The sequence below is a fragment of the Nuphar pumila genome, chromosome 1, assembly GCF_984573655.1.
Source record: "Nuphar pumila chromosome 1, dmNupPumi1.hap1.1, whole genome shotgun sequence".
NCBI classification, from domain to species: Eukaryota; Viridiplantae; Streptophyta; class Magnoliopsida; order Nymphaeales; family Nymphaeaceae; genus Nuphar; species Nuphar pumila.
This window is the reverse complement of record NC_143249.1, coordinates 110,586,352-110,599,078: the sequence shown is the minus strand read 5'-3', so window position 1 is coordinate 110,599,078 and position 12,727 is coordinate 110,586,352.

The window sequence follows — 12,727 nt, the reverse complement described above, 5'->3', positions numbered from 1 at the left end:
GGCTTTTTCTTAATCTTGCTTTTAGCAGCTGCTTTCCTTCAACCAGCCTTAGCTTGCTCTGTCATCATTTTGGACATCATCTTTTGGAAAACTTTGTACATAGCAGGATCAAGATCGCTCTCTTCTCTTGAGTCATGTTTCTTGGATGATCTGGGAGAATTCATTTCTTCTTTCTCGCTGTCGCTGTGCTGCTGAACAGTCTGCTTACCAGCTCTTGTCTGAACCATCTTGGGATGCCAAAGTTTTCCTGCAGAATACGGGAATGGTTAGAGTATGGAAGAGATTTTTTTGCAAACCATAATTTTTTAGGAAAAAAGAATGAAGGATTTTGGTAGACAATTTTAAGAGATTATCTCATTACCCGGGATTGGGTCATCACAAGACTTGTGATAATTGTGTTACCATTTTTATGATAACGAAGAAATGTGCCTTGTCACCTAGGCGAGGTCATCAACCATGATAAAAGATATTGAAGAGAAGTAAAAGGAATGTCCCATTTACCCAAGATGAGGTCGTCACCAGAATCATGACCGTTTGTGCTATAAAACAAAATAAAAGAATATAATTTGGCCAAAAATGTAATTTTTATTGATAGTAATATTCAAAGACAAAGAGAGGGTGGGCTGATAGTTTGCCACCACTCTTGATATTCAGAAGATATATTTGATCCAGGAAATACAGATAGAGAAATGAAGGAATCCCAAGTATATTTGGTGACATGGTATGCCCCAGACCACTGATCCGACTGTAGGTCAAATTCTGGCATGTTGCCCGTCGAGAAGCGGATGTTGGCACGAACCTGCCGCTGCGAAAACTGTCTGAGACATCTTTCTGGCTGATAATCAACACAGAAGAAGGGGCCAAGCAATCTGTAGCGCTTGCTGCGAGCGTAAGTGTAACGAAGAACTGTCTTTTTTCTGTCGAAGAAGTCCCAAACAATCTCCTCCTGATGCAGTTTCTCGATCAAAGCTCGATATTGAATGGCTGACTTCGGCTGCTTAGTGTTGAATCTGAAAGAACTGGCCTTTGATGAAACATGTCGCAGGAACCACGCCTGCAGGGCATAGGTGAATCCTTCTACCAGAATGGTCTCTCCGAGGGCAAATTGAGCCAAGCCTCGGTAAAGAAAAGCCAAGGCTGCCATGAAAACTGATAGCTGACGGGTCTGCTTGCTTCCCCATCTTCAAAATAGTTGGGCAACTTTGACATCTATGAAATTCTGACCATCTTGGAAGAAAGCTAATCCCACTGTGCATAGGATCATGGCATGCTGAATTCTGTCTTTCGCCGCTCGAGACAAAGTGTCAACCTCTTCGTAAGCTCCGTACTTGCGATAGAGTCTGAACAGGTCGATGAACTGATTCCCATCAATCTTAATGAGAGACCAGGATCTGCTCCTTGTTGCTAAGGCCAAAGCTTCTCGAACATCTACCCCCTTGATGTTGATTGAGAACTGCTGCTCGACAGGATCATCTGGCTGACCAGCTGGTTCGGGCAATCCCATAATATCATTGAATTCGTCCATTAGTAGAGTCATCTCTCCCCATGGAAAACAGAATGTGCAGGTACATGGATTCCACCGTTCTACTATAGCTTGAATCAGATTTCCATTGATGGTTCGCTTGCCCACTGCTGATGCCATCTCCAACCCATAGTCATCCAAGTGGTTTGAGAACATACGCGAGAAGGTGGCGAACCAAGAATAATACCATCGAGGGAAGAAGGGGTGAGACTGGATGACCCGATGATCCGGGGATCCATCCTGTATCTGATAGAAGACATGATCTTTAGGAAAGACAACATCGAGAGAATTGGACGCCATTTGGAATAATACTGGGGCAAAGAAGAGATGATGAGAATTAGATAGAATGCATGACTTATGGATAGACTTTGAAGAATAGGTATAAACCTGGAAATTTTTGAAAGATCGAGGGATTTTTAAAGGAAAATTTTCAGGGTTTTTTTTTTTTTGAAGAAAATTTGATCCAAAAAGAGAAAAGAATGTAGGTTTAAAGGAAAATATACACCTGGGGTTTTTAAAAGTAAGGGGAATTTTTGAATAATACACCCAGGGTTTTTGAAAGGGTTTGAAACATACATATATATGAGAGAATAAGAGAAATATCACATAACCAAAGCTGCACAAACAAGGATGCGCACACAACACTCCCTAAAGGCTGACTCTAAATGCAATATTTGAAATGTCTTGTAGGACCTTAATCCTAACTCTAGGGTTCAGATCATCTGATTTCAATCAAGATACGCCGATATACTCAAGCCGAAGCTCAAAGTACGTGGCATAGAAATATTTCTCCGGTTCTAAGGTAATGACTTCCCAACATCCTTGGGCACCTACCAATATACCTCGGACTATGGCCCTTAGGTACGTGGTAGGGGAGGGGCGCGAACCCAAATAAGTGGTCCAGTTGTGAGGCTCTCTCCCGAACTATGGTTCAGTGAGACAGCCCAGCAATGTGAAGACTGGGACAATATAGGTAGGCAAGTTTTCAAAAACATGCTCAACATGCAATAAAATCAGATGTCTCTAATGCAACTCCTATAAGAGATAGATTAAAATAAAGAGAAACATACACTTGCATACATTGTTTGCATTCAATCCATAGAATTGAGGAGAGTAGTATTTCAGACCTAAGTCTAATGTGAGCATGGAATAATCTCCTCAATATGGTCCTACCAAACCATACTTAGATCCTATATGCAATGATGTCAGCTTAGGACAGAGTCTAGGCCCCTAAGGTTTGCATGAAAATGAAGCTGACATTTGAAGAATAAAGACTTAGATAATATCAAAGCAAATCAAAGACATAGATTCAACCGGACGGAGACGAGTCCCATCTCGGTTGCCAAACCTGTGATCATCGCAAAATTTTCCCTCTTGTATCTTTCTCTCTCTTCCACCTCTTTTCCTTTCTAACCTCTATTTTCTCTTTTTTTAAGAGAGAAAAAAAAGACCGAAAGAAAGAGAGAAGAGAAAAAAAAAGAAAGAAGTGAGAGGAACTCTTTTGCGGGGTCTCACTTGACCTTAATTTTGAAGATTTTTAAGAAAATAACTCACCTCCGTTTTGAAATATTTGCGGGAAAATCAGGAGACGGGATTCGCTCATCGGTACGAAGTTCGACCGTTCCTGGGGCCTTTACCAAGGGTAATCGAACCAAGGGTCAAATTTATGCCTCTTTGCTTTGCTAAAATATCATCTAAGAATTTATTCTAAGTATAAATGCACAAAGAATCATGCTTGTGCAATGCAAGGATGTATGCTCTTTTTGAAAAAATTGATTTGAAAACCTCCAAGTGTTTATGAGATGAATTTGATAATAGAGTGAAGAAATGGTTTCTAACTTAGAACTTGAGATTTAAAGTTCTAAGTCTTTGAGATAATCAGAGTTTGAGAATAAATCTTTGATTTTGAAAAGAATGTTTTGAAGCTGAGATAAAAGAAAAAAAAAAGAAGTTTCAAAGTCATAAATGGACTTTGATTTTGAATTTTGAACCTGGATGAATGTTTGAAATGCAAATAAATTCTAGCTTTGAAGTTAGAATGAGATTTGGGAAATCCAAATAGAATTGAGAGATGGAATTGGTTCTTTTTGAGATTTTTTGGAAATCAAGATAAACTTGGGTTTTAAAATTTGAAATGAAAATGGAATTGGATTTGAAAGTTAGAATTGGGAATAGAAGTTGATTTGAAATCTGGAATTCAAGATGGAATTTGAATCCAAAGTCTGGATCCTAAAATAAAATTGAGTTTCAAGATGAAACTGAATTCTGGATTTAGAATCCTAAATGGGAATTGGATATGAAATTTGAGATCCAATGATGAAGTTGAATTCTGAATCCTAAATGAAATTTGGATCTGAAATTTGAGATCCAAGATGGAATTGGATTCTGGATCCTAAAATGGGTTTTTGGATCCAAAGTCTAAGATCCCAAAATGGAGTTGGATTCTGGATCCTAAAATGGAATTTTGGATCCGAAGTCTGAGATCCCAAAATGGAGTTGGATTCTGGATCTAGGATCCTAAATGGGGATTGGATGTGAAGTCTGAGATCCAAAAGTGAAGAGTGCACTTGGAAATTTGGATCCAATTTGGGATAAGGATCTAACTTTGGATTTGGATTTGGAAAGTCCAAATGGGACTTTTTGAAGATGGATCTGGGTTGTGAGAACCCAGATTGAATTTTAAAATTTAGGAGGAATCGAATCTTGAGATTTAGAATCAATCTCAAACTTTGATTTTAAATTTGAAGATAGGAAAATAAACTTGATTTTGAATCAGAAGATGATTCAGAAACTTCAAAGTTAAATTAAACTTTGAAATTGAATTTTGAATTGAATTTGGAAATTTGAAGTATTGAAAATGAATTTGAAATTTCAAAGCCAATTGGGACTTTGAAATCGAATTTTTGAATTTTGAAAATGAGATAGAATTTGAATTTGAACCTATAAATAAGGATTGATTTGAAGAAGATATTCAAAACCACTTGGATTTTTGAAAAATAATTTTGAAAATATGATGCAATTCTATCCTTAAATGATGAATGAATTTAAAGAATTTGAAATTGGATTTGAAAATCATATTTCATTCTTTAAATGAATGTAAATAAGATTGGGGATATAATATATCCCTGACTATGGTCATTGGATATATTATATAACAATCATATTTAAATTCAAGTGAAGAATAAAACATATTTTGGTACTTTTATAGAGTTTAAAATGAAATTAACTTTCAATATACCCTGACTATGGCCATTGATATATGTATTGAATCAATTTTAAACTAAACTCTGATAAAAGAGGAAAATATTTAAAGAAAATATGATGAGTTTCGAAAAGGATCCAGTGTTTATTTTCTAAAATATAAAAATCCTAAGTTTTGTTTACATCTTGACTATGGCCATTGATGCAAATCATCGACTTAGGATTAATTACCTTTTACAAAATGGTGCACGTGCTATTTGTGGTCCCATTGTGAGATTTTGAAAAATAAAAGCAAAAACCATGAAAACAAACAATTTATGACATTTACAATGCTCATTCATTCTATCTAGTGCAAAAAAATGTAAATTCTTATTAACACCTAGCTATTACATTGGAATTACATTGATCTTAGAAGGGAGAATAACACTCCTCAAACATTCCCTGCAAAAATCAATTTTAGCACAAAATAGAAAACGCACATGGGAAGAGAGTGAAACTTTATGTACTAGTCAATGGAACATTTACATACGAGGGAAAAGAAGAAAAAGAAGGAAAAGAATGCTCCTGAGATGCCCATGCATATGATGGAGGAATTTGTCCAAACATACTTAAGAACATACATAGGGGAATACATGTGAAGGCGTATATATATATGTACATATATATATATATATATATATGCTTGTATATAGGTACCTATGAGTAAGAATTTAAATCATTTATACTCCTGTTATGTTTATAGGGTATGTCAGAGACATGACAACTGAAGGACAATGTATTCACAATTTGCAGCTAAGATATTTTACAAAAGATGGGCAGCAGTGAATTGGTGCAGAAAGTGAAGACAGTGGCATGTAAGTGTTGCGTGCCAAGTGTACATGTGCGGCTGTAAGTACATAATGTATGGGTGCTGCAAGTGTGCAAAGGCAAGGCTGGGAGGTAGGTGCTGTTGGAAGGTAATTCTGTAGTTGTGAGACATCATGGATTGATGAAAGTATTGAGCCCTGAACACTTGGTGATTCAGGGTCAGTTCAGTCCCTATCTTGAACCCACATGCACTTAGCCTGTATATACACCGGAAGGTAGTTGCACCAGCCTGTAATGAGATCAAAACACATGCTGAGATAAATGTGAGAACAAGCATCACAAAGAAACCAAAAAAAAGAGAAGAAAAAAAAAGCAAACAACTGGTTTTCTGAGAAGAGTTGGTAGAGAGAGTTAATGCTTGATCCTACATTGAGATGGGTAGACCTCATGGCAACAACGTGGACCTAACCAGAGTGCAATACCTGTGTGAAACCATACAATGTGCCCTTTTCAATTACACATGAACTAACAATATAAACATCACGTTGTTTCTCCATGGTCACCAAAAATTAACAAGTTTGGCATGGTGTTGCAATTAGGAATTATTTTGCAGCATAAATTTAACTTGCAGTAAATTGCAGAGAAATATAAATCTGATATGGAAAAGGAGAGAGAAAAGAAAGCTTTCCTTGATGACAGTCCCCAGCGTTACCTATCCTATATGAGGGTTGCTGAGATACTCACTAACAGCCAGTGGTGCAGGGTTAATAGTGCAGTGATGTGAACTATGGAGGTAACAGGTAAGTAGGTAATGCTGCAAGCGATGAAGTGGAGGGTGCAAAGTGTGGTATTGTGCAGCAGTGAAGGTGTCATTTCAGCTGGTGACAGCAGCCAGTGAATGAATGCTGATGGTTATGATGGTGAGAGGTGATGTACACTACAAGTGACTCTACAACAGGTGCTATAACATGAACACAAAAGCTAAAATGTTGTGGATGCCAGCAAAGTGTGTTTGCATTTGCAGCAAATGAACAAAAATATATATTTTTTTGTAAAGTGATTTTCAGCAAACCTTAGCAGAGTATATTTTATAAATCCGATTTCAACAAATGCTGCAAATGTCTACTATGCTTGGGGCAAAAGGTTACAAAGGAGAAAAAAAGAAAATATTGCAGGTGATAATTGTAATGGAAACACAAGAAAGGGTAGATGTATAGGCAGTGTATGATGTTGGAAGAGGTGTTGTGTAAACTACAGATAGTGTACAAAACAACCTGAGGGAATACTTCTGATCACCACATCATCCATCTTAATAGAGTGAGGCCTGCTAAACTTTAATTCAATCCCGAAAGCAGTCAATGGCCCTGCAAGCCACTAAAGTACAACAAGTGTGAACAAGCAAATATACCCCAAGAACCCCTGTACATAGCTCTTCTTTTCTTCAGCCTTCAAAATTCCTTGGGAAGCACAATGAATCTGTTGTAAGTCATAACAGGAAGAAAACCAAACAGATTTGCCTTGTATTTCCTAATGCATTGATCTGCAACTCATCAGTAACCCATGTCTTCCCAAGTGTTGTTTATAAGGACTCCACCCATGCTCGACAAGGACTACAGCCACTTCTGCCATATTCAAGGAGTCTGATCATGCATATAATTCAGGGTTTATTAACATTTAAATATGCATGATTTTATGAAATAATGTTTCAAAAACCCAATTTTATGTTAGTTTTTGAGTAAATGTGCTAAAATGATTTAAAAAATAGAAAATGCATGAAAAATAGTTTTATTTTACAATTTTATACATATTTTAGTTTTTGTTATAATCATAGTAGTTAGTTTTAGTTTTTTTTAATAAAAATAAAAAAAAATATATAGAGTAAATAGTTTTATATTCATTTGAAGTATTTGTTTTTAGAAAAGAAGAAAAAATTTTTAGTAGAATAGTTTTTATTTTCCTTATAAATGAAATAAAGTTTTTGAAAATTTTTCTAAACCGGTTTACACGGTTTTTGACTTAAAAACTAAAAAAAATAATAATAGCAAACCGGCTGGAACCGGTTTGCGTTTTTTTTAAAAAACTGAAAAAAATCGGTTTCAAACTGGTTCCAGCCGGTTTGAAAGTTTATAAAAACCCAAAGCAACGAAAAAAAAGGGCGCCTCCCCCATACGGCTGAAGCCCTCTTGTTTTCCCCTCTTTCCCTCTCTTTCCCTCTTTTCTCACCCTCCTCCACCAACACCGGCCATTTCTTTTCCCTACCTTCCCCTTCTCCCTCTTTCTCTGTCTACATTCCAGCCGGCAGCAGTGGTGGAGCTTCAGTCCGGTGACAGCGGTGGTGGAGGAGGCCGCCATATCTTCTCTGATTTCTTCCAGCTCCATTCCACGGTAAGTCTTCATCTTCTTCTTCTTCTTCTTCTTCTTCTTCTTCTTCTTTTTCTTTCTGAATGATAATCTTCATGATGTTTGAATTTTAATTTGAAAAAAAAAAAGAGAAAACATAAAAAGAAAAAAAAATCTGTGAAGGAATCCGGCGATTGACAGGGATTCTGCCGGAATACTTGATCTGATGAATAAGTTTTGGTAATCTGATCTAGATTCAGTGGATTAATTTCTGTTTAAAAAAAAAAAAAAAGAAAGAAAAAAAAAAGATTTGTTTCTAAAGAAGTATCGATCATCTGGATCGATCAAAATGTTATCCGATGAAATTTTTTTTCTGAAACCTTTGGCAGTTATTAAAGACTTCTGGTTCATTATCATTTTATCGATGAAATGAAATTCTGATCCAATCATTCACTGATAAATTTTGAGGAAACTTTGATTCAGCAAATAGCTGCCGGAATGATTTGTAAAAGTTGTAGAACTGTGATCTTCTGTCAAGATTCAATGTGAATTCGTCTGAGTTACTATTCATTGATGGAAGTTCTTGCTTGTTCTGAAAAACTCTGCAACGGTCCAGCAGAGATCAATCTGATATCCATCTGCATAACAGAAGAATAAGATGCTTCATTACATCTAATTCACGATCAACTAAAATCCAGCAAGGGAATATTGGATTTCTGAAGTAAATGACTGAATTCTATAAGAATCCGATTAAATATATCGTGAATTTTCAGTCTGAAAGATATTGAATATCTACTTGAATTTCTTTCTTTACTAAATTTCTGTTTTTTTTCTCTGTTTTCAATTAGATCATTTCTGGTTTTTACATTCATTTTCAGTTTTTCTTTTGATTTCCTTTTCTTTTCATTTTGATGAAATCCTGTTTTTTTTTTTAGTAAATTCACATTCATATTTTCTATATCTTCTAATTTTCTGTTTTGCAACATCCTATTTCTGTTTTACATTTCATTTTCTATTTTTTTTTAGTTGACATAGGTCGATTTGCTGTTTTTCCAATCAAGGATTTTTCTTGTTTTGCTTCATTCAATATCTTTTACAAATTTGTTTCTTTTGCTATTTCTGTGTAATTTTCCAGTTTGTTTTTCATTAGTCATTCCTTGATGTTTACAATTCTTGATTTTACTGTTTTCAAATGTTTTAATATTGTATTTTTCAATAGTGTAAGTGCATAGCTTGTTAATAAAGTGTTAGTGATTAATTGTCTTCACTGTTCGTTAATTGAAATAATTAGATTTCATAAAGTTGAGTGTTAGTGAATTGAAATTTAGTTAATTGTGTTAGTTAATGTAGTGTTAATTGTCATTGAATTCTTTTGATGATATTCGTCAGTGTTTTTAGCATTTAGCTAGTTAATATAGGTTTCTATCTCTGGTACTGCTTGTGTTTATTTGAATTGTGCAGGATAGCACAGACTGGAGCGGAAGCGATTACGTGACACGAAGTACAAAGAATAAAGTTTTTTTTTACTCTTTAGTTTAGATTTAGGAATTTAAAGTGGGTTTGTAAATATTGCACTTTACGCCCTCTGCGAAGGGTATTCATTTGTTGTAATAGCTAGTTGTGTTTACTTTTCTGAACATTTTACATTTCCATAATTCGGCAATAAAGATTAGTTTAGACTTGTGTACTTGAATACGATATATTCCCGTTCCCTGAGTTCGACCCGGTCTCATTCACTAGTGAGAACCGGTTTTTATTATTTGATGTCTGGTTTTCACATGTTTTACATTTAAAAATCTTTTCAAAATTACAACGATTGCAAAAAGACATCAGAGTCTTATCCCAAAAAGATGTCACAAAAAAAAATGTGTGAAGAGGCCTGAAGTAGGTGACAAGATTGTTGTACTAGTAACACTTATGGGTGCGACATTTGACAAATACTCAATTGTATACCAAACAGGGATAATGTAAAAGCTATATCTGAGAATATCCTTGTCTATGCGCTCTTTGTTTTGTTGCCCTATCATATCCCAGTGCAGATTTTCATGTCTTATCGCAGATTGAAATCCTATTGCTGATTTTCATGGCAAACCTAGAACTAAAGGTCTGTTGTTCCTCTATATTCTAAGGCTGAGAGAACAACTTTAGCATTTATTGGGGATCCAATCATACATGGATGTGACGTTGAGATGAAGTAGGCGTGGTTATTATAAGACAAAGGAAGATTTAACCCACACAGTAGCCAAAGAAAAAAAGAATAAAAATAAAAATAAAATAGTAAGTCGAGCATCATGAGAAACCGCAAATTGGAAACCAGAAACCCGAAATGAGATACACAAGGGTTTGAAAATCATCATCCAAGAATAGATGAGAGCCATATTTCCATGTGTCTGATCCCTGGACATCGCTTGGTTGGTATTCAAATGGTTACCTCACTGAATGCTGAGAGTAACTATGCTTAAAACCCAGAGGGAACAGGAATAGAGATTCTAAACCGAGCAGAAATCAAGTGCAAAATTTGAAAAACAAAGACAAACGGAGGGTGAGATCAAAATAGAGATCGCAATATAAACAAGAATTCAATATATTGGAACACAGTGGTCCTGTTAATCTTGCACGAGAGAGGTCAGTATTGCTGCAAGCAAACCAAATCCCTCAGTGGTGCGTTAATGGGGAAAACCCCCCCAAAAAAAAAGAAGAAACGAGATGCTGGAAGAAGGAAGAAAAAAAAAACATAGCAATATAAAGGGATATCTGCGGAAAATTGGAGGTGAGCAAGGGGTTCTTACCTGCTTTTGCAGAGGATATGGTCTCTTTCGAGTAACTGCGACGTTTTTGCAGAGAGATCCTTCTTCTGCCCTTGCAGGGGAAGCTCCAGAGGGAGGAAGGAAGGGCATAGTGGGTGAGAGCCGATGCTGGATGGGAAAATGGATGTTGATTGATGAATAATGGATACCAGAGAAAAGAATCGATGCCCAGAGGGATCCTGGAGGCCTCTTCTTAAAGGAAGAATGGAAGGCTCAAGAGCGTGATTCGTTGAGGATCGAGGGTGGGGAGTGCAGAGATCGTTGAAGATGGAGGGTAGAAAAATGAGAGGGAGGAGTGCGCGGGAATGAAGTCGTTTGCACTTTTCCTTTTTTCCAAAAAGAGGATTCTTTTTAAGAAACTTTTTGTAAAATGGTTTTTCAAATGAAGTTTTTATCAAAAATAGCTTTAAAAAGCTTGAAACCATTCATTTTTCGCATAGTTTTTACAATTTTTTTGGCTTTTGTGTTGTTTTTTTCAATTTTTTGTATTTTTAGAATAAAATCCTAAGATTTACGAGGAAATAAAGATTTAAAATTGATTTTTTATATTTTTGAAAAATATTTACAAAAGAGAGTTTTTCTGAGAATTCGAGGCTATTTTGGGGAAATTTCTTCAGAAAATGGGTTTATATCTGGATTTTTAGGAAATATTCAAGGGTTAAAACCTCGAATTGAGAAATGTTGAGAAACTATATTTTGATGACACATAATATGATATACTGTCATATTTGATTTTATATGATATGATAATATGTCTTCTTGAAAAATGTTATATCATGACTGGATATGCTTTGCCATGTATCTAACGAGTATTTGATGCAAGGATATCTCACCCAAAAAGGATGGAGACCTCCTATTCAAGTACAACCGTGGTGCAATCATACTCCTTGAAGAAAAAGCTTGATGAGCCATGCATTCCTAAAGATCATCTAAAGAGATCGGCTACCTCAAGATGAAGACTTTTTTTCTTCTTTAGAGTCATATGTAACAGAACCATCAGAAGCATGCATATTGCATATTATATACTTATTCATAAAAGCTATATTTCATAAAAGTATACGATAGTTTCAAAAAGCACCTTTTTGAAAACCAATAATTGTACCTTCTTACAAACCTTTATGGAAAAGGTATTTTGACATGATATATTACCTCATGATTTCAAAAAGCAATAATTGTACCTTCTATCATGTATAAGACAACTTGAAAAGAAATAAAAAGAAATTATTTCAACTATGTAAGAAAAAGACAAAACATAGAAATCGGTTAGACAAAGAAAAACAAATATAATATGTTTAGAAAAGACTTTAGTTACCTTTTTACAACTCAAGAATGTCGACTTACTTAAAGTCATCATTCTCTTTGTAAAACATTTAATACCTCCTCTAAAAATCTTTTTAGAAGCAACTATTTTAATCCCACTCAAGAATGTCGACTTGCTTAAAGTCTTCATTCTCTCTGTAGACATTAAATAACACATCATAAAGCAATTCTTGATATGACTATTTACAAATAAAGATCTCAAAGCATTTATTGTACTTACACTCATGTAAGTAAAGAAGTGACAATTTCTAAATAAAATACTTAAGTACTACAAAATCATTAATTAGAATAAAGACAAAACTACATGATGGCTTACACATCTAACGTTCAATGTACTATTATAAGAAAAAGAATTTTTTTACATAAAATATATCATACCTAAAATATTACAACGACTAGTGTACCCCATATACTACTTTTATGGAAAGAAGACTTTTTCGAAAATCCATAAAGATGTTTTTGAAATGACTTGACATCTCACATCCCAAAAAGACTATCATTTCAAAAAGGCAACGACTATTTTTCTAAGGCTATAAAAACACAAACAAAATAGTTTTTCAGACATGGACATATGAGCTTACAACGAGAAAAATTCCTATTCGATATTTGAAAGAGAGCCTTGAAAAAGAAAACGAAAAGAAAGAGAAAAAGTCAAGAATAGCTCTTTGACAAAGAGTATCTTCTGAGTGAAAAGAACAGAACATTCTGAGAATCCTTCATTTGTGCATTC